General features: G+C 37.0%; 1 long non-coding RNA gene across 1 annotated transcript in view; it reads left to right on the forward strand.

The window, feature by feature from the left end:
• Positions 1-21,056, forward strand: part of LOC136886399 (uncharacterized) — a 47,013-nt gene extending 25,957 nt beyond the window's left edge. The window contains exons 3-4 of the long non-coding RNA XR_011019020.1: positions 19,672-19,692; positions 20,836-21,056. This is a non-coding gene — a long non-coding RNA (uncharacterized lncRNA). The remainder of the gene's footprint in view (positions 1-19,671; positions 19,693-20,835) is intronic.
• Positions 21,057-24,144: the final 3,088 nt, after the last annotated feature.

Raw genomic sequence — 24,144 nt, forward strand, 5'->3', positions numbered from 1 at the left:
CAACTTTCATGTATTTTTAATGTAATCTGCTAATTAATTCTTAATTAATTAATTGAATACTATTGCCTATTTCTTATTTGTTAAATTTTATTTGACATGATTATCAAGTAAATATTCTAATATTTCTTATATTTACGTCAATAATTAACTATCGGTGTTTATTATCACAATAATCAATTAAGAATTCATTATTTCAACGAATTATATTAGCCTAATTTATTTTAATTGATTATTAAGCTCTCTAATTTTCATGGCTTGATTATTAATCTTATTTCGGCGAAAAAAATTAATATTAATAGTCATTACCACCAAACTTTAATACAGTCTTCTCATTACCTTCATGTCATTTTATTCTAATAGGAATACCGTCTTAAAAGAGCATTGCTCACTAGCGATATCCTGGTTTAAATAACACGTGGTTATTAATTTACATTTTCTATTACAATTATATAAGATTTAATTTTTCTCATATTTTATTGTCTTCACCTTTGTTTTCACTACACAGTAACACGGTATTCAAATACTCTAAACCTTACATCTACAAACTCTCCATCAGTGTAGCTATGCAATGTCCATCATTGGAATGCAATCAAATTATTTTACCTCCCAAAAATTCCTATCTTCAACATGATCTGAAATCTTCCACCATGTCAGAACAAGTGAAGTTGAGAAATTCCACATAAGAACACACGGCAAATGCAACAACTGGTTATCCGAAATCAGCACACTAATAGCATTCATTTTGCTCATAGGTTCGGAAGATGCATGCATTTCAGTGGGCTCGGCGGATTGATCTGTAACAGCAACTTGTGAATCGGCGAAGAAAGCAACGGGAAACTACCTCAGTCTCCACTTCCCTTGTACGCCTCCGTAGTGATGCCTAGGCCATCTATGACAGCTGATGGCGGAGCTGTTGAGGATCCAAACAACCATAGGGCTGACGATCGAACATACAATAGCATTCAGACACGCACATATATTAACGGAGTATTTACTTGGACACTGGTTTCTCTGTTTTTATTTATTCTTATTATTCCAATCTGGCTATCTTAAAGATGACAGCAACTTTTGTGTACCTTAGTAGATGATTTGTCTAAATAATCTTGTGACTGATTTCTACATATCCCTCAGTAGAACTAGTCGTTGTGTAACGGTTCAAATCCCGTTACAAGATGATATCTGTATTTTTATTATTTTATCTGTATTATTATTATTATTATTATTATTATTATTATTATTATTATTATTATTATTATTATTATTATGTCCGTATTATTATGTTATCTGTGATATTGTTACTATTATTGTAATTATCCTTTTTATTCAATTCGATTTTGCAATTACCTGTTGCTTGCAAGATTGTACTTAGATGTATGCATATATACGTATGTGTAGAGTAACACTCAATACCTGTACAGTGAGAACTGTTGTATATATCAGAGATTGGGTGTGACGTTGGGACATTGTGCAAGATTAGTGGCGATTCTGCCAAGTCATCGCCGCGCCATGGCTACGGCATTGTATTTATTTAGATATGCGCTCACGGAGTTAGCCGCCTCCGGGCTATTTCACCACTGTATGTAATATTTGCCGCGTTGTGGGAGTATGTCATGGTTATTTCTGGAGATTACGTAGCTGTGTCAACCAACGTCTATATAAGGTGGGTGCATATTGTAGCGTCAGTCATTAGTTATACGGATGCAGTACAGTGAAGTAGTCTACTAGATCAAGAGGCCTTAGTTGGTCAGTCAACCAGTGTGAACGAGAGATGGTGAAGACTCAAATTATTGGTCATTGAGAGAGTGAGACCAAATGGTTGGTCCGTCACTTAGTGGAAGACACGGACGCAAGGGCTTACCATGAAGTCAGAGAGGGCAACCCTGGACCTGCCAAGAGGTCATACCATATTGACTTACAAAGAAGTCAGATGATATGGAGAAGAAGCAGTCACAAGGATGTATCACCAAGTTAGGCGTGACACATCTACAGTAAACACCAGATCAAAGGAATACGTCGTAATTACACTAAAAGTGTTGAAGGTACAGTCAAGTGAATAAGTGAATCAATGTTTACATTGAAGAGTTTCCAAACCGTTTGACTAAATTTTACAAATATTATATAAGTCTGCATTTGTAATGGGAAATCTGAAATATCTGCATTTAACATGGAAATTATGAAAATTAACATTCATTAAATCAAATACACACTTGTTGGACCTTGTACTCACACTTACTTGTTACCTGCTTACTTACACATACGTTATTTGAAGGGCGCCAGCTGTCACTCAGTACAGCAATAATAGAATGAGACTCTTGACTATCTCTAGGGTGTGGGGTAATAAGCTTACTTTTAACAACATACCATATAAGTTCTGGGAAAAGGAGATTGGCGTTCGGTTTCCCCATTAATTTTGAGGTTAAGATATTTTACTGTCAATGAAATGAAACTATAAATTCGTTTGATAGAACAATATATATTCTTTAAATAATATATCAAAAAATAGTGAGTCTTGTTGCGATAAAACAGATGAGAATATGAAATTATGACATTGCAACTGAAAGAAACTAGGCATGAATTTGAATTCTTCTTGACCGGACATTTAACAGTTTATACGAAATATTTCCCTCACTGATTCACTTGACTGTACCTTCAACACTTTTAGTGTAATTACGACGTATTCCTTTGATCTGGTGTTTACTGTAGATGTGTCACGCCTAACTTGGTGATACATCCTTGTGACTGCTTCTTCTCCATATCATCTGACTTCTTTGTAAGTCAATATGGTATGACCTCTTGGCAGGTCCAGGGTTGCCCTCTCTGACTTCATGGTAAGCCCTTGCGTCCGTGTCTTCCACTAAGTGACGGACCAACCATTTGGTCTCACTCTCTCAATGACCAATAATTTGAGTCTTCACCATCTCTCGTTCACACTGGTTGACTGACCAACTAAGGCCTCTTGATCTAGTAGACTACTTCACTGTACTGCATCCGTATAACTAATGACTGACGCTACAATATGCACCCACCTTATATAGACGTTGGTTGACACAGCTACGTAATCTCCAGAAATAACCATGACATACTCCCACAACGCGGCAAATATTACATACAGTGGTGAAATAGCCCGGAGGCGGCTAACTCCGTGAGCGCATATCTAAATAAATACAATGCCGTAGCCATGGCGCGGCGATGACTTGGCAGAATCGCCACTAATCTTGCACAATGTCCCAACGTCACACCCAATCTCTGATATATACAACAGTTCTCACTGTACAGGTATTGAGTGTTACTCTACACATACGTATATATGCATACATCTAAGTACAATCTTGCAAGCAACAGGCAATTGCAAAATCGAATTGAATAAAACGGATAATTACAATAATAGTAACAATATCACAGATAACATAATAATAAGGACATAATAATAATAATAATAATAATAATAATAATAATAATAATAATAATAATAATAATAATAATACAGATAAAATAATAAAAATACAGATATCATCTTGTAACGGGATTTGAACCGTTACATTTCGCCTCCCTCATAAATAAATCGAAGAACAAAGAATCGAATGATTTATGAACAAAATTATATATATAACACTGACACATATAAACACTTTAAATGAGTATACAACAATAATTTTCTTTTTCAGCATTTTATAATACATCACATATATGAGAATTTTTCTCGCACATTGTCATCGCAGTTAACTGTCCAGTGTCCCATTCTCATACAATTCACAAGAGCATAGCCCTTCATTTAACACACACAAATAATTTTCAATCAATATACAACATTCTTCTCCTTTTTTTAACATATCAAAATATTTTGTGAAAATTCACTTATATGAGAACTTTTCTTGCATATTGTTATCGGAGATAACTGTCCAATGTCCTGTTCTCCGTTGTTTCTTTTTGTCACACAGTACATGACAATGTAGCACTTATTCTTCCAATACACCAATACGACACTTGGTGCACACGCAAATCGCAGATGTTAGTTTTATTTTGCCAGTTTCTCACAAAATATAATCATCTTACTCTTATTTCAACAAATCTCACGTGAAATACTTCTTTAAGTTCTTAATGTTGTAAGTACCGACAATCTTCCCTTCCTGATCTTTTAAGGAATATACACACTTCCCGATACGGCTCACAATAGTGAAATACCCCTGATACAAAAGAAAGAATTTAGACATATTTCCCGCCTCTGCAGATGATGGGAATGGAACTCTAAGTAGCACCTTGTCACCCAAACTGAATTCGTCCAATTTTGCCCTTTTCTGCTGGCGAATACGTTTATTGCCTGCTTTGATTAAATTTTCCCTAGCCAGCTGGATATAATAATCCTTAGATTTTCCCTCTCCCAAGTCTAAGCCTAGCATACTTGCAATTTGATCGGTTGGCTTCCTACCAAAATGAATTTCATACGGCGTACATCCCGTAGACTCGTGTAACGTAGTGTTACACCATCGTTCTACATCACCCAGTCGTGAAAACCACGAACTGTGCTTATCATGTACGTATGCTCTGAATATTCTCCCGATCTCTCTCATGACCCGCTCGACCATATTACCTTGTGGGTATCGAATAGACGAATATATGGCCTTAACACCCAGTTCATTCAACTTGGTAGTCCATATCTTTGAACTGAACTGACTCCCGTGATCTGATAATATTCTGAGTGGACATCCAAACTCAGGAATATATCTGTCAATAACCTGCTTTAGGCAACCCCTTCCCGTAGCTTTTCTCAGGGGATACATTTTGATATATTTGCTGAAGGCATCAATCAAAACGAACACATACCGGTATCCATACCGAGATTTTACTAGTTGCCCGAACAGATCTACGCATATAAGTTGGCCTGGCTTGTCTACAATGACTGCTTGCCGTGGACCCTCTAACGTTCTGTTAGGATGCTTACTACGTTGACATAGATCACAGGTCGCAAGTAATTTCCTAATACTCCTTCCCATATTCTTCCACACAAAATTCCCTTGAATAGCATAAAGAACCTTGTTTGCCCCAAAATGACCGAGTTCTTTGTGATAATACCAAATCATGTCTTCCTGTAATGCCTTTGGTACACAAACTTTAAATTCTCCAGAATGACACTTTCTTGACAGGAAACTACTACTTAGTTTGTATTCATGTTTACCTTTCTTCACAAGAACATCTGCCTCCTTATCTCTTAACCAGGTCAGGATAACATTCATCTCATCATCCCTCTCCTGTTCCACCATGAGATGACGTAATCGATCTCGTTCTGTCATATTGTCCGTCACATTACCCACACATACCAGTATTCCTTCTCTGATATCTACATACCTGGACTCCGTATTACCTGATAAATTCCTGCTGAGGAAATCGGCTAAGACATTATCTTTACCTTTAATATGTCGAATAGTGAAGTCATATTCACTGATAGCTAAAATCCACCTTGTCATTCTATTACTTGTTAACTTACATGTCTTAATAAATACTAATGCCTGATGATCTGTCCATATCTCAAACTTATTTCCTAATACATACATCCTAAATTTGCTTAATGAATAAATAATAGCCAAGAACTCAATTTCCGTGATGGTATACCTTTTTTCAGTCAAGCTGAGTCCCCGACTCGCCAAAGAAACAATACCCAAATTTCCTTCGTCATCCCTCTGACACAAACATCCGGAAATGCCCTTTTCTGACGCATCGGTCATGAGTACGAACTCGCGATCAGGCATAGGGTATTTTAACATAACGGCATCATTAAAACCTTTCTTCAGCCTAAGAAATGCCTCATCATGTTCAACTGTCCACTTCCATTTAGCTCCACCTTTCAATAAGCCTCTGAATGGCTCTAACAACGCTGCATATTGGATGACAAAACGTCTAAAATAATTAGAAACCCCTAAAAATGATTTTAACTGTTTACTATTACGTGGAGTGCTCGTGTTGTTAATCTTCTCTAATCTCGTTTGTTCTGGTTTTAACCCCTGTGCAGATACAGTGTGGCCCAAAAATGTAATCTGTTGTGTGCAAAATGTTGACTTATCCAGTTTTAATGTGAAGCCTCCCTCTCTAACTTTCTGTAAGACTATGTTCAAATGTTCCATGTGTTCTTCAAAAGTGTGAGATGCTATTACTACGTCATCAATGTACATTGTAACAAAATCCCCTGTATCCCGACCTAAAACTCTAGACATAGCACGAATCAACGCTGCGGAAGAGGTTTTCGTACCAAAAGGGACTCTAGCAAATTGATACAAACAATTCTTATATGCGAAAGCTGTGAGAGGTCTGTCCTCTCTTCTGAGGGGAATTTGCCAAAATGAAGACGACAAATCCATGATAGAAAACCATGTTTTCCCTTCAAAACGCTGAATGAGTTCTTCCACTGTTTCAGGCCTCTGTTGATCTGCCTCAATCCTCTGATTCATAAGCCTGGCGTCAATACACAGCCTGACTGACCCATCCTTCTTGGCAACGATAATTAAAGGATTAATACTATGGCTACAAGATGGTTCAATTATTCCGTAATCCAGCATAACGTTTATCTGTTCTTCGACAGCACTAGCATATTTAAGTGGAATGGGGTACTTAGGTCCCACAAATGATGAATGGTCACGTACAACAAACTTGTGTTCATACACATGTGTTCTTCCTGGCTTATCACTAAATACATCTCGATGCTCACCTAACATCGAACACAACTGCTCCTCCTGTAATTCACTCAAATTACTTCTCGCCACTGTCTCATACAGACTATCCCTTGGATCCTGCCGTATAGACAAGTGACACACGTCAAAACATCTCCTCTCACTGGGAACACCTTCACTCACCTCCCTAATACCTTTACCAGAACACACGTTATCAACACCACTTACCTCAGACCCTTCATAATACACACATACTTGTTTGCTAGTTTTCCCCCAGGACAAACACACACTACCCGAATCAAAGTCTAATCTAGCTCCATGATTTGTAAGCCAGTCAGCTCCTAAAATAACTGAATACACCAGATTTGGCACAACAAGGCATGGTTGAAAGTTACATTCATTTTCAATCGTAATTGGTACCGCTATCATTTTATTTACTTTCTGTGACTTGCTACCCACCGCTGTTATAATGAAGGTTTGCCTCACATGAATCTCTGTTATATCCTGACTTTCTTTCAGAATTTCCTCGTAAAGCTTGGAGCTAATACATGACCTTTCACTACCAGAGTCTAATACTACCTTCACTTTTCTTCTCCATATAATAATTTCTATCGTCGGAGTCACTACCTCACTACTTATATCCTCAGTATTATAACTACTTACATCGCTTAACAAATCACTCCTTGTATCTAAATTAATACTACTATTTCTTACTTTATTACCTATGACTACGTCATCACTTAAAACATTTGACTTATCACTACTTAGGTCACAATCACGTTGTTCTCTTAAATCAACTTTTACTACACAATTATCTACACTACCTACCTGTTTTTGACAACTTTTACCTTCGGACTGTTCACGTGACCTGTTTATGCAGTCCGCTGAGAGTTTAAAGTGCGCTGGCTCAATGATGGATCCTGGATAACACTCGTGTTAGGCCTATTTTCATCTCTATGACTCAAATCCCCACGCCTCCCATTGTCGGATTGTCTCGGGTAACTCTGCTGACCTCTATCACTATTGAAATTCCGATTAGCCCTCGTCTGATCATAATTGTTACCTCTCCTCTGATAATTATCTGACCTGTTTCCCGCTCCCTCTACAGTTCTACTGTGTGGTCGATTACCACCTATGCTACTATTCAGAGCCTGAAAACTATCTAGCAATACCTCCATTTCTTTGATAGTACTGACGTTCTGCATACACGCAGCTTCCCTAATCCTATCAGAATAATGTTTTAACATAATCCTTACGATATCAACTTCTGAACCAATACTATTAAGATTTTTCCAGATAAGCACGTGTGCCAGAAAGTATTCTGTCATAGACACTCCCTCCTGGTGTCTATATTTACCAAACATAATCCGTTCTCTCTCACGACCCTGAACATTCTCATCCCAAAACTTATTAATAAACTTCTCTTTAAATTCTTCCAAATTAGACATATTATTACGGTACACTTGAAACCAGGTTTTACTTTCACCGACAAAGGAATTAGACAAGGTCTCTAACACGTATTCCCATTCGATAATATTATCCCTCAACTTACTTGCAAATCTTTTCTCAACTAATGTTACAAACTCCATAGGATTAAATTGTTTTCCAGTAAACTTAGGCAAATCTTGGTCTCTATTGTATAAACCACTCGTTACTATTATTTCTCTGGTAATCTGACCTTCTCTCATTTCTTGCCGAAGTATCCTCTGGCAATTCAAAACTTTTTCTTCCGCCACTCTCTCCGCATTCTCTTTCATTATTCTCAATTCTTCCTGTAATTTTTCCTCTTTCTCTGTAACCTTCTGCGACAATGTTTCTTGTTTATTCTTTAGTTCTCTGACCTGCCCAAGCTCTTTTTCAAACGTTTCCACCTTACTGACACATTCCCTCATATCTTGCCCCACTGCATTAAGGATCTTGTCTATTCTTTTGTCTACAATCTCGTGAATTTCTTCCCGATTACTAGAAATCTTATTACTTAACTCTTTGATATTCTCTGTACATGTTCCTTTGACCTGCTCAATTTGAGTATGAAGATCGCTCCGACTCGAATCCATTTCTTCTCTAAGGTCAACACACTCTTTATTTAACTTATTTTCTAACGTATATATTTGATTAGTTACCTCTATTATCTTAGTATCTATTTTAGAATTTAGTGATTCACTTAACCCATCTATTTTATCATTGATCACATTAAGATTTTCATTACAACTACCAATCATTTCTTCCATTTTACTCCTTATGGAGTCAATCTGTTTATTACAATTTTCATTATTAGTACAAATTAATTCTTTCATCTCTTCCTTACTATTTTCGTTACTACTAATTACTTGTTCCATTTTACTACTTAGAGAGTTAATCTGTTTATTACAATTTTCATTACTACTATCAATTAATTCTTTCATCTCTTTCTTATTATTTTCACTCATCTTTTCCATTCGTTTATTGCTATTTTCATTACTATTACTAATTAATTCTTTCATCTCTTTCTTATTATTTTCACTAATGATCTCGGTAAATCTGGCCATCATTAAATTGATAGAATCTTGGTTCATTCCCCCCGCGATTTCTTTTTGAGTTTCAGTGTGCTTCTCAATTTCTGCACTTTCCTGAATTACCTCAGAAGTTTCCATTGTATTCATCTGTTCCCTACTCTGAATTTCACCTTGGATGTCCGCAGAAGCAATGACCTCGTCCTCACATGACTTGTTATTGTCTTCCTTGTCCATCTTTGGTTCACTAGTAATAGTACGCGATCTCAAATTAATTTCCCTCTTCAAATCCCTTGACATATCCCCAAAATACAAATATATATCACAAAGTTACACTCCTAACATTTACCGGTAATACTTCCGCTGGCTTAAATGTGCATACTCTTCCCAAATGAACCTATGATATCCTGTCATTCAGACCAAATTCTGAATTTATTCGTGCACCACGTTGCGGAGCCACATTGAAGAGTTTCCAAACCGTTTGACTAAATTTTACAAATATTATATAAGTCTGCATTTATAATGGGAAATCTGAAATATCTGCATTTAACATGGAAATTATGAAAATTAACATTCATTAAATCAAATACACACTTGTTGGACCTTGTACTCACACTTACTTGTTACCTGCTTACTTACACATACGTTATTTGAAGGGCGCCAGCTGTCACTCAGTACAGCAATAATAGAATGAGACTCTTGACTATCTCTAGGGTGTGGGGTAATAAGCTTACTTTTAACAACATACCATATAAGTTCTGGGAAAAGGAGATTGGCGTTCGGTTTCCCCATTAATTTTGAGGTTAAGATATTTTACTGTCAATGAAATGAAACTATAAATTCGTTTGATAGAACAATATATATTCTTTAAATAATATATCAAAAAATAGTGAGTCTTGTTGCGATAAAACAGATGAGAATATGAAATTATGACATTGCAACTGAAAGAAACTAGGCATGAATTTGAATTCTTCTTGACCGGACATTTAACAGTTTATACGAAATATTTCCCTCACTGATTCACTTGACTGTACCTTCAACACTTTTAGTGTAATTACGACGTATTCCTTTGATCTGGTGTTTACTGTAGATGTGTCACGCCTAACTTGGTGATACATCCTTGTGACTGCTTCTTCTCCATATCATCTGACTTCTTTGTAAGTCAATATGGTATGACCTCTTGGCAGGTCCAGGGTTGCCCTCTCTGACTTCATGGTAAGCCCTTGCGTCCGTGTCTTCCACTAAGTGACGGACCAACAATTTGGTCTCACTCTCTCAATGACCAATAATTTGAGTCTTCACCATCTCTCGTTCACACTGGTTGACTGACCAACTAAGGCCTCTTGATCTAGTATACTACTTCACTGTACTGCATCCGTATAACTAATGACTGACGCTACAATATGCACCCACCTTATATAGACGTTGGTTGACACAGCTACGTAATCTCCAGAAATAACCATGACATACTCCCACAACGCGGCAAATATTACATACAGTGGTGAAATAGCCCGGAGGCGGCTAACTCCGTGAGCGCATATCTAAATAAATACAATGCCGTAGCCATGGCGCGGCGATGACTTGGCAGAATCGCCACTAATCTTGCACAATGTCCCAACGTCACACCCAATCTCTGATATATACAACAATTCTCACTGTACAGGTATTGAGTGTTACTCTACACATACGTATATATGCAGACATCTAAGTACAATCTTGCAAGCAACAGGCAATTGCAAAATCGAATTGAATAAAACGGATAATTACAATAATAGTAACAATATCACAGATAACATAATAATACGGACATAATAATAGTAAATAATAATAATAATAATAATAATAATAATACAGATAAAATAATAAAAATACAGATATCATCTTGTAACGGGATTTGAACCGTTACAGTTGAATCCCAAAAACTCTGACATAGGAATTTATGAGGAGAAAATCAATCTCCTTTCCTTGATCATCATACAGTTCTTCGGGATTAAATATCTTAAATTATTTATACTTTTCAAGCAACATACTGTAACAGTAAATTGCCGTAATTAGTCTATGGCGAGAATAAGAGCAGACGCAGGACGTGTATGGGTTCAGAATGGAGTGCTTACAGAGGGAGACAGGTTTCCTTGAAATGATTCATTTAAATTTTGAGTTTATTAACAAAGTTCAAAATTCATATCATCTCTGTACAGATGATATACTGGTAAACGTTCTTTCCTTGCCCTGGGCTGGTGATGTACTCGAAATCCAGCTGTTCTCCTCGTACTACCATCAGTCTCCTCTCTGCACCACGATGGGTGCTCAGAGCCATTCCCTTAACGCAAGATTCACATTAATTAACCTATTTCTTGGAGAACCTGGATGTTATTCTTGATCTGTGTCCAAATTAACCCGTTCATTCTCCTCTACATCCATACCACTGGTGCTACCAATCGTTGTATTCGTGTTTCTCCGGAGTGCAGCTTTAACATTGGCACTGAAGTACACTCCAAACACAGGCCTACACAAATGCATACCTTTTTCCAGTGTTTAAGTACTTGCTGCTTTGTAGATATCTTCTTGCATTTGAAGGCTTCCTTAGCAATGTCTGTTCTTTTTTTTCACCTCTAGGTTGCTGGTGACAATAATTATTATATTATAATGTTGGCTAACGTGTTCAGTTTCTGTGATTCCAGATTTTATTTGAAAGCCAGTTATTTGGTTTGTCATGCTTATAACAATTGTCTTAGCGTTTACTATGAGGTTCCACTTAGAGAGGATTTCACAAATACTCTACTCATTTAATTACTTTGAGCTGTCAGCAACTATTACAATCTCACTTGCACATCTTAGGCAATTCACCTGTTTCCCATTCATTTTTGCACTAATTGTTCTTTATTCCAACACTGCTATTTCCTCTTTTGTGTCTGTGGTGACCATAGTAAGGTTGTGATTATTCATTATATTTGCCATCATAATTTGAACGGAAACTCTTATTCTAGGTAGACAGATATTATCATGTGCAATGAATGAACATTGTAGAGTGTTATCAGTTCATTAGTTACTGGTTATACTTAATATTTAATTTCTTATGACAGTTTACTCCTTGCAATGTTTTTAAGGCTGGCGATTCACTCCGAGCTGTCGGAAGGTAAACTCGAAAACTTCTGATGTGAGACATGAATTATAATTTAACAGCTACTACTCACAGCATGTAGGTACACCAAAATCATGATATTTGATGAAAATAGCTTTTTGTAGGAAATTACAAATTTGGCTATTCAGATTTTGTGAAATTTTGTTGAATATTTCATTACCTATTTTTCATAAGCAAAGAGCTACATTCATAACTGTAGTTCACGATTAAGACAATTCCACACCAAAACAATATGGCAAATTACATTGGCCTATCATTAGCACTTAGTGATATATTGGACTTATATATTCTTGCGCTATATTGCACTCCTGTAAATGTGCATTTTAAGAACATTAATTTTACAATCTTTGTAGCCATTAATAATAGACAAATGAATATGGAGCACTGTTTCTGTGTACAATCCATATACATAAAGTTGCAGGGGGTCCGCTGTCTGTAATTTCGTTTGTTTTGCAAATTTTTCAGATATTTTTCCCTTTTAGGTCAAGTGAAGACCGAATCGGTCTGTTTGTCTGTTTGTCTGCCTGTTTGTCTGTTTATTCCACCATCACGGCGAAGCGGCTGGATGGATCTGAACCAAACTTCATATTTAGAGTATACAGTACTAATCCCGAGGAAGGTTTCGATATGCATATCATTTTTAAATCTTCGAATATACGGGGCGTTTATAGGAAAACAAGAATGGTCCATTTTCTCAGTGGACCGTATGTGACACGTCCCTTCCTTATCAACAACTTTCATTATGTTCATAATTTACCCTACTCTTCAAATGACGGAGAAATATACTATTTTTTGCGGGTATCATGCTCCGCATTGAGTGACCGACAGACCGACAATGAACACACAGGTTACCATGGCAACGTCTCTGACTGCTTGCAGCAGGGAAGTACCGTATTGCCATTTTCCTCATCATTCCTATAAATTCGTGGTTGTTCCTTGCGTAGAAAGCAAGAGAGACGTCAATTGGCCATTCTGCGGGATATCAGCGGAATATCGTTGGAGGTTATAACCGTCCTCGAATAGCATAAGTAATAACACCATTAGTCATCTTCTTATCTATTTACCTAAGAATCCCTGCGCCTAAATGTATCCTCTTTTACTGCTTTATTATATCCATTACTCACACCAGCTTAAATTCCTTTATTTGATTTACCATTCTTCCGATGGAACGAGTAGACCTCCCCAAGATAACACTCCTATCCATCCCACAGGGGCTGTACTAGAAGAAATGGAAAGCAATTCCGCAGTGGGACTTCCCATTGACCTGTCATATTTTCTTTCACGGTAGGCGATGTAGGCCGGCGAGGTACCGAAATCCCTCTGCTGAACAATAAGGTGTCGCTGTAGATTGCGGTGAATCATTAACGGCACGGTTTTCTATCGCAACGATACTGTACTATGAACACACAAATTTCACTGCAGCTACTATTACACTGTTCACGCAACTAACGAAAAGAAAATAAGTGCACCTCACTGCACGAAACACAGCAACTTAACAAAGATCTCACAGAAACGAACTACGACACACATACTACGCAAAATACAGCAGGCCACTATATAAACCAACAGCAATATACGGAAAGAAATTAAGTATAGTTATTACGTGGAAATCCTTTCTTTATAAGAGAGACGTATTGAACCCTTGAACTTACCATTCCATCGTTGGTCGGCCACGGCTGCTACAGTAGAACAATTTAGAACTCTTAAATCCTGGGTCGTTGCGGGAATAAATTCGGTCACGATCTTAACCAAACGATGGGGTTCAGAAGAGAGCCTAACTACTTGAAATGAGGAGCAAAAATGTGCTTACTAACTTTTATTAAATTGAAAGAGCACGATAACATCATTAATTTAATATGCATTCTTGCAAAATAAAAAAATATAAATTATTGATTTTTGAATGTTCCAAACACCGTCACATTACATACCGTCACTTTGTTTCTTACAATGTCGAAGAGTTGCTTCGGAGAAGCTAATATGTTAGTGGACAGCGAAACTGAAAAACTGAAAAAGGGAAGACCTGAAAACCGGGCACCTATTATTCCAAACGAGAACTGAGAGTTAATCCACACGATCCGTGGAAAATCTGACTTTCAACAAGTAGAACGCCTGATTTTCTCTCAATTAAGGTTATCCACCAGTCGAATACCCTTAACGGATACGGAACACCCGCCGAATGGACCCTTAATCGAACCAAACTGACTATCAGTTGCTTTGGATAGGTTGCGAAATATTATGGGAAAGCATGGTGTTCACTACAAGTTAACAGCATCATTCACAATTGAAATAAAATCCCACCATGTATTTGTCATTCATGACACCCTTAAGTGATAAGGTAATCCCGATGCTAAATGTGCATCACCCCAAACAGCTGTTCGGAAGGAACCAACAACAACAGGATCCGTGAGGATCTTACGTTATGCCGTTCTAAAGGAACAAAACTGCGAAATGCAGGAAACAATTACTAATCATGCATTTAGAAGAAATGCCAAACACTGAAGATAATTAAAAAGTGGAAAGTCACTTGAAAAATATTATTATCGAACCGATTTTCAGGTTAGAAATGGGTTTGATATGCTTAATAAAATTACCAGTCCACGCTAAAATTTACTACAACTTTAAGGAATTCTTTCCCTTGAAAAACAATGCTACCAGTACAGATCTCTCTATTTACTGTCTGTCCCAACACACTACTCGTAAAGTGATTACTTACTTACTTTAACTATGAATAAAAATGAAAGTACGACAAGATTGAACATAAATATTGTTACTGGCTGACGAATCGAAACCGCATTCGCAACTCAAGTCTCACACTAATACACTGAGTGTCAATATGCACACTATCAAACGAGAACGGACGTCAAAACGAGAAAACAATAAAGTCCGTAAAAGTAAATTAACATCTCGAAGTCATTAAAGCTTAACACGCACGGAGAATCACAGAAAAAAATATTTAATCTATATCGAGCCGATATCCAACACTTGGACAACCCTCACTTGTCAACAGCTGTCCCGTTATCTCAATGGAGAGCTACGCATTGACCCTCTTCATAAATCATATCGTACTGTAGATGCTACCTTCACCCAGGCCACTTCAACAAAAAGAACAAACGAAACATCTAAACTGAGACTTGAGTGTGTACAGCTACCATCCCAGACCTATCGTCGGGCTCACTTGAAATCTGTACATCCTAACACTAATCATTATGTACATGATGCCTTCCAAATTCTATCGTCGGGCGTGACCTAGGACGTCTCATCATCAGTGACTCCAAGAATAACATGTGACGTCCTAAATCTATCGTCGGGCGTCAAAGTGGGTCGTACTACGCCTCCCTTAACATATCAGGCGAACTAGCAACTTCAAACACCTCCGACATTTAATACAAAATCAGGTCAGACAAATACCACACGATCGGAACCACGTCTCTTACTATCAAATGAATGCAAGTCGAAAAAAATACAGTAAGTCTCTACCATTACAATACGTGAGCTCAAAAATAAATATACGTGACGAACGATTCTCCACCTCGAACACAATCTCAGCCTGTGTACTGAAGTGTTAGGGAAGCAAATGAAAATTCCCAACACACGTTTACAATATAGTGGATGCCTTCAAAATAATAATCATCACTACCGCATTCGAAATTCTCAAATCGCCTATCATCAATTTCAACTATTTTATCAATGACCTCTCCAGTGAACAAATTCAGTACAACCCAACCATGGGTCCAAAGTGCTCTTTGATCCTTGAGGTCGCTCATTATCTTATTATCCATACGGGCTTTACGTAACAAGAATTACTGGATGTTTACTACGAAGACTTTAACATTTACTAAAGTCGTTTTCACTTGGGATCTTTCTATAAATTACCGATGCTCCACACCATAGTCGTCTCAAATTCGGATTGATTGCGGAAAACAATACAGCCTGCCTCAACACAGCCTGTTTCCTAAACACTTCCTCTTTAAAAATATAGCTTGTCTCAAACTCCTTCTCCTCGCTTTATTCCAGCGGTATCACTTCATCCATCTCTCTCATCTCCACATACATATAAATCCGTCGATCTCAATCCCTTTTCCTTCAAGACCCTTTTTCATACTTCGATCCCCTGGTGAAAACGACAACCATTATTAAACACATCTCTTACTTTACTATTATTACGCCTTCGAACCTCGAGAGTCCAAGAGCACCCAGCGACTTTTCGTATCATTGATATACACGATGTCTCAAAATTTCCTTCCCATTAATGACTGTGACTCTAACAAATTTCACCGAAATCATCTAAATATGCCTGCTATCCTTGTAAAAATATACTGGTTAAATGCACTTTAACATAGAAAAATTTCCTTATCCCGCGGTAGACATTATTATTATTATTATTATTATTATTATTATTATTATTATTATTATTATTATTATTATTATTATTATTATTATTATTATCGACCAACATTTCTGAATTCAACTGACATCTGAGATTAAGATATTCGCCACGACTAATTTACACTTACAACGTTCCAACAATCCACGCTTCGGATGATATCTCATCGAACATTCAACACAAAATTTTAGGCGTCGCATTTTACCGTTCTTGACATGACTTTACACACCGAAAATTTCACACGCTGACCAAAAATTACAACACTTTTCGCCTGATAATTACGAATATCAACCCGACAATCATCTGGAAAATTTGTTGGGACAGAACAATAACTAACTACAACATAATATAAAATAGACAGACCTGCACAATGGTGACATTCCCAGCATTCTGGTTACATCATCACGAGCTGACCTCGGGCTTAGCCGCTCATTTTCACAGATAACATTTTCATTTCCAAAATCTCACTCATACAAACACTACCCTTCACACACACGATATTAAAATTACCATATAAATCAGGCACTTTCTCTGTAATTTGCACCACGAACTTCCCTCGCTCAGCAGTCGACTACAACTGTCTGATGCGTTCCCAGCGTGGTTTCTCTCCGTTGCTTCAATAAAAACAGGTGTTCAGCAGATAAGGGAGCAGAACTACTCTGAATAGCTTCCCCCAAAAACCTCTTCACTTTCAAGCGTACATGAGATTATATAAATAAAACTTCCTGTGTATATTTCAACCAGCCTACACTTTCCTAGTTTGTCGGCAAACGTTCAGAACTTTTCCAATTACTTTCTCTTCTTAACCAAGTATATGGACCTTAGCCACGGACATGTATTTAATTATTTGTCGGTCAATCTGGCGCGAAATTCTAATGACGACGGGCACAAGCTCCCGCGGCTTCAAGTTCCAGATCGACACTGCAAAATCTACGGTGGGGGGTTTCTTTTATAATCTCAGAAGGGACGCTATCCCCTCTATGAGGCTTGATTGTGTAATCTGCCAATTTTGCGTCTAATAGACGGATTTTGATGAGACTTGTCCCAGAACTCCGGACAGACTTGCACTTATGTTAGACGTTAATTTTATAATTTTTCTACACTCATAACCGGGGAAATAAATTATTTCTGCCCGTGCGTTTCGCGCGTTTTCTTCCTCCCCTGACCTTGGCACGTGTAGCTGGTTCGCTGATCTCACGCTAACATGTACTTAGGCTTATCTGCATTTAAGTTTTTCCCTGGTGTCTCTGTCTTCACGGAGGGTGTACGAATAATTTTGCTTATTTATTTCTTCATTTACTATATTGCCAAAATCCCTCGTTGTATAGAATTCCATGAATTTAAAGAATTGTCGGGCACTCGAGTTCCACCGAGGTGTCCCGGCAATTCACGAGCTTGCCGTGAGTGAGAACCTTCCCACGTGACATCGGGGCTCTTAGGAGCGCAACATGGCTACCTTCAAACATAAAAGTACTTTCTTAATACCAAATAAATATTGGAGAAAAAAATATTTTTCTCACCGTATAATTATGGGTTCAGTATATAAACAACGAAATGAGATTCACGTGCGGATGTATGCTACACCGTCACGGTGCTCCTGTGATGACGTCACGAGCAGGACGAGGGAAAACTAATATCTACTGCGCAACCAATCTGGGCCACCCGTGAGCAGTGGCAGACAAAGCATATGGTCTCGCCGTGTTAGCAAATAGGTATTGCTAACCTGCTAAAGGAGAAGTGAATTCTCCGTTTCCAAAAAAAAACTCCCCATGGAGTTAGAACATCAAAAATGGCTTTCATGGCCGCATATCTTACAATCACATGAATAGAACCAGCTTTTGGGTGGTTAGGCAGTGTGCATTTTGCAGAGTTTCACCCAGATAATCAAATGAGTACTTTAGATATGGTACTATATCCCAACCGATTGTCCTTAGTATATCCACCGAAACCTTATCAATTCCTCTCTGAATCGTTACAGGGAGAGACAAAGCTTCGCCTACTCTAATTCTCTGAGTTCTAATTTCTAGAAACCCAGCCACCCATTCAGCCACTCTTTTCTTCAAGTCCAATTGCACTCATTTTAACCAGTAGTCTTCCTTGATCTACCCTATCAAATGCTTTAGATAGGTCAATCGCGATACAGTCCATTTGACCTCCTGAATCCAGGATATCTGCTATATCTTGCTGGAATCCTACAAGTTGAGCTTCAATGGAATAACCCTTCCTAAACACAAACTGCCTTCTATCAAACCAGTTATTAATTTCGCAAACATGTCGAATATAATCAGAAGGAATGCTTTCACAAAGTTTACATGCATTGCATGTCAAACAGACTGGCCTGTAATTTTCAGCTTTATGTCCATCACCATTTCCTTTATACACAGGGGTACTACAGCAACTGGCCGTTCATTTGGAATAGCTCCATCCTGCAAACAATAATCAAATAAGTACTTTAGATATGGTACTATATCCCAACCCAGTGTCTTTGGTATATCCCCCGAAACCTTATCAATTCCAGCTGCTTTTCTAGTTTTCAACATTTGTAGCTTACTGTAAACGTCATAATTGATTTTAATGTGATAATTTGTATCAACCTGAAATAATTATTTTGTCCAAATTATGTCCAAAATATTTTCTTCTACTTTACTGTGATCTTCACAACCATGTGCCCTTAATATTTATTCAGAATTATATTTAAGTATCATGAAAATCGAATTCACCTCTCATGTGGACAGAAACAAGGAACATTATATTTATAGGTTCACTTGTTCCTTATACAACGAATACAACATTGTGCGCTCATAAACGTATTGTGCGATTATATACTGTAACTATTGAAAATGTTATCTGGCCTGTCCTCATTTTGTTACTTCAACTACTACTCATCTGCCATTCCATTTATGTTCTACACTTTTATGGTTTAAAAGAGTATTTTCATGCCCGCCGTCAGAACAAACAGTTATAAATAAAACACGTCTCTCTTTCTTGTTTCAGATGCCACATGGTGCTTTCTATGTAAGTACACTACGCCAATTACAATCATTACCATAAAATACATAGGGTGCCTTTCTTGTAAGTTATGACACCACACCCAAGAAACAAAACTCAGAATGGAAATAGAATGTTACCAATACACTGTTCCTTATAAAATAAAGCTAATCTTTGCATGCTAAGCAACGTTACCATATTCGTTCATGTCGCATTATGTTATGAATCATATGCTGTATACAAACACCTTTAAACACAATGTAGATATGCATCTCGTGAGCACAGTGAATTTGGAGACTCAAAGTAAATCTTTATACATAAATACTTCAGACAGTATCTTCATAGAATTTAACACACACACACACACACACACACACACACACACTGAAACAGACTTCAGTGGTCCAGCAAGAAAATATTTTTTGTCTGGAACCAATAGATTTTCCAATAAAGTCTCCTCCTTCAGCGGTCACCTCACACCGCGGTCAGCGGTCAGAGACATTTCACAAATTGAGCTGAATTAAGACGCCGGTCTTGACCGCCCCGAACACATTGTTCAGTCCTGAGACAGACTATTACAGTCAACTGTTTTCACATCTACCCATCAGAGCACTATGCAGTTCTCTTTTCTGGTCCATTATAAATACTTTCCTCGGCTTTATCCTACGTTCTCCATAGCCCAGCAATAAACAATGCTGTAAATTGAGCGGGGCCGAATGGGTACCGTTCTTGATAAAAGTTCTCAAAAGCGAACAAATTTAAAGATAATTTGTTTGGAATAATGTTTGAAAAATTAAGGCCCGTACCTTTCATCGCTAGTACGAAGAGAATACAACCTCGCATCTGAATAAACGTTTGTCATTGTTTGAAACTTGTGTCACTAAAAAGAAACTAGTAAAATACTGCAATAGAAACCACACTAAATATTGTCCAGTATAGTTCTATTATACTTAGAGTACAGTATCGGCACACACCGGGGTTTTACCGTAATTTATATCTATTAAACATAATGCTCGTTTTATTGTACGGTAGGCCCTACAATTTATGTATTTCATTATTTCATTAGTTATTAATTAGTTCACTTATTACTCATTAGTTATTTAATGATTACTGATTTATTTATTTATTTATTTACTTATTTAATAATATTCTCACTGTTCTTCTTTCTAGGGTGATTGGCTCTGCGAATAACTAAATGTATCCAGTACTCTTGCAAGTATCGAAGTGTCTAAAGAATGATCCACTACTTTCGAAGAACTTTCCTATACCTACTAACATCATGATTTATGTTGATTGTTCGCACTGGAGAAGAGCTTTGCTTGTATAGCTCTTCAGTATAAAAGAAAATTGTACTTATATTAACAAAAAAATAAACAAGAATTTAAAAAATATCTATGTTCACATAATACCTCTATTTACCTTATTTACCTAACACCACGTGATAAAACAAGCGCTTGGAAAAATTACTGTGCGTTTGTTGTTACCCAGATCCACTGCCTGCCATTGCAGTGCTAAAAAATGTAATTAAACGCCACAATCCTGCAATGAGCTGCAGCTACTACTGAATTCTTCGTTGTCTGCTTATTACATAATATATACAATTAATGTATATAGAATATATCTATTAGGTGGCCATGACTATATCATTACATATATGAGAAGCTCTGTATTAGTACTATTATAATCCTGTTTTTTCTGAATTGATATAGTTTGATGCTGTTGTTATGAAACTTAAAAGTCATCTTTGTAATATACACTTACTGGTGTCCTGAATTTTATAGTAGTTTTTTGGGAAATATGAAAATTATGGTGCTGTGAAGGATTAGTGACAGTTGCTATGGTTATTATAAATAAGTCCTTTATATTCTTTGAAGATTGAAGTTTCCTTATACGTGAGTATTTTAAAATTATGAAATTTTATACACTTTATATGTTTTTATCTATACCATGAAGAACTTGGCATATTAACCTATTTGTTATTGTTCTGTATATTATCCAAAATTAACTTTATGTTGAATACATAACCTCTCCTGGCAATGAAAATTGCAGTGAAATGGACAAACATTGGAAGAAGAAAAATACTCTTAGATGTGCTACCTCGAATGTACAAGGTATCTCACACAAAGATGACAGGCTGGAGGACATTTTAATTGCAGCAATTTCAGAAACAAAAGAAAGCTTCAGGGATCAAAAGAGACAGTAAATTATTTACATTTTTCAGTGGGGTTGACAGAGATACTAGAGCACAGGCGGGTGTACTGCTCATGGTACACAAATGATTAAGATCAACAATTGATAGCTACACTTTTTGGAATGAAAGGATTATCCAATTGACTAAAACTATTCAGGGGTTATCTTACAGTTATAGGGGTATGCGCTCCAGTGGAGGGCAATTCAAACGAAAGTGATGGGTTCTATAATGATCTGCAAAAGATAGTCAATAAAATTAACAAGCAAGATATACTGGGAGATTTCAATGCCAGAGTTGGTAATGAGAAAATTCAGAATCACATCGGAATTCATGGAGAAACAACCCGTAATAACAATGGAACGAAATTAATAGATTTCACTGTCTTCAATCAGTTAAAGATTAGGAACACAATGTTCCCACACAAGGACACCCACAAGTATACGTGGTCTGCACGAAATCAGAAATCGATTATAGATTATATAATTTGTAATGGTAAATTGGCAGATTTAGTCTTGGGTACAAGAGTCTATCGAGGCCCTGAACTGGAAACTGATCACTGTCTATTAGTAGCACCTATTCGCCTGAGGCCTAGATGGTATAAAACAAACAAACAAACAACACAAGAAATTAAAACTTCTTACAAGGTTAACCAATTAAGAGACCCCAGTATAAAATGGCTGTACCAGAACAGACTTAATAATCTTACACAGATGACACCAGTTAGTGACAACGTGCAAATGGAGTGGTCTAATTTGTGTTCAGTTTTAAAGCAGTCTGCTTTTGAGAGTTTGGGAATTAAGAAAAAATGGCAGAGGAAAAAGCGTTTAAGAATCTGGGATGAAGAGATGGAAAAGTTATTTCAGACAAAAGAAATGCTTGTAAAATTTTTTTGTCAACTGGCAAATTAGAAGATAAAATAGAGTATCACCACAAGAGAACAATAGCAAAAAGGGAAGTGCGGAAAAAGCACAAAAAGATTTGGGAAAACTTTGTTTCACAACTGGAAACTGATATAACAAGATCACAACCACAGACCTACAAAATACTCATGAAACTGAATAATGATGTAAAATAAGACATACGCATTAATGCAATACCTCTAACGGAGTGGCTCATTTATTTTTGGAACATTTGGAGAGGTTCAAATATTGAGCCATTTCTTCTGCCAACATCTCTTAACAAGTCTTCGGAAACCATTACACTCGAAGAACTGGAGCTAATACTCAGAAAACTTAGAAATAGAAAAGCATCTGGAGAAGATTCAACAAATGCAGAATTATTCAAGTACTCCAGTGACATCTTCAGGCAAAGATTTCTCAAATTCATCCACTTAATTTGGAATGGCAGCAGACCACCAGAGAATTGGCAAAAAGCTATAGTTATTCCTCTTCTTAACAAGGGCAGTATGAAAGATTGTGGAAATTACAGAGGGATAAGTACACTCAACTCAGGCTACAAAACTTACTCTAATATTGTCAGAGAAAAATTATTCAAGTATTATGAAAATGTGATTGGAAATGAACAACATGGATTTCGAAAGGGGCGCTCATGTGCTAATGCTAACTTTACCTTGAAAATCTTAGTCGAAAAACGCAGGGAATATAACTTGGAAACTCACATAGCATGTTGATTTTAAGAAAGACTTTGACCTAGTTAACAGGAACAGATAGTAGCTTAGCAGAAGATAATATCCTACAACACTTAATAGAAAACATATACAACATGTACAGTGACAACCTTATTGCAATAAAGTTAGGTAATCATCAGACTGAATGGAAACCGATCAGCAGAGGTTTGAGACAAGGTTGTGGACTTCCTCCCTAAACATATATCTCACACATCTAGATGCCATACTCTTTGTTGATGATGTTGCATTGGTAGCATCATCAGAATATGATCTTCAGTGGTCAGTAATAATCTCCAGAAAGTCTCTTCAAAATCCGACATGATCATTTCACCACAAAAGAGCAAAATAATGGCCTTTAAGGGGATGGACCCTATCCCGACTAAAATCTGTTTAGATAATAAAAGTTGGAAAGAGTCAACGAATTCAATTATCTGGGATACAATTTATCTTACCGAGGGGAAATTGATATCTCTGTAAAAATAACCAAATTTATCAGAACAACAGGAATCATAAATCATATCATGAAGCCATCTCTTGTCCAAAAACACACTCGCTTACGTCTTTATAACACTTTAGCCAGACCAACCCTTTGCTACGGCAGTGAGGCATGGACAATAAGAACTCAAGACATTTCCAGAATTACAGCACGTCAAATGACGTT

This window comes from Anabrus simplex, chromosome X (genome assembly GCF_040414725.1).
Source record: "Anabrus simplex isolate iqAnaSimp1 chromosome X, ASM4041472v1, whole genome shotgun sequence".
NCBI classification, from domain to species: domain Eukaryota; kingdom Metazoa; phylum Arthropoda; class Insecta; order Orthoptera; family Tettigoniidae; genus Anabrus; species Anabrus simplex.